The following is a 407-nucleotide window of genomic DNA, read 5'->3' as shown; positions in this document are numbered from 1 at the left end:
GGACAGACAGGGAAGCTGAGGTCCGAGGGGGGAAGGCCTGGCTGGGGATGCCCACCTCCCCCGCTCAGGGGGCTCTGACTGCGAGGCTGTGGAGAAGAGCCGCCTGGGCGGGTGCCGCAGAGCTGGTCCTCCTGCCCGGAGCCCCAAGATGGCCCCAGGGTCCCCATCTCTCGCTCTGAGGGTCCCACAGCCAGAGCCTGTGGTGAGAACCGACTGGTCCCCCATCTTGTGGGGGCTCAGGAGCCGGGCTGTCCTGTCCAGCTGGCCACTGCCCGGCAGGCCCTGTGCACAGGCGCCTCCATGTCCCCCTGTGGCCGGTGACACCTGCCCCCCGGGGGTCAGTACAGGAATTCGAGCAGAAACAGCCCAGAGCCTCTGGGCCCTTGTCTGCGGTGAGGGGTGGCCAG

The sequence above is a fragment of the Myotis davidii genome, unplaced genomic scaffold (assembly GCF_000327345.1).
Source record: "Myotis davidii unplaced genomic scaffold, ASM32734v1 scaffold1509, whole genome shotgun sequence".
Lineage (NCBI taxonomy): Eukaryota > Metazoa > Chordata > Mammalia > Chiroptera > Vespertilionidae > Myotis > Myotis davidii.
Note: the sequence above shows the minus strand (reverse complement) of the source record.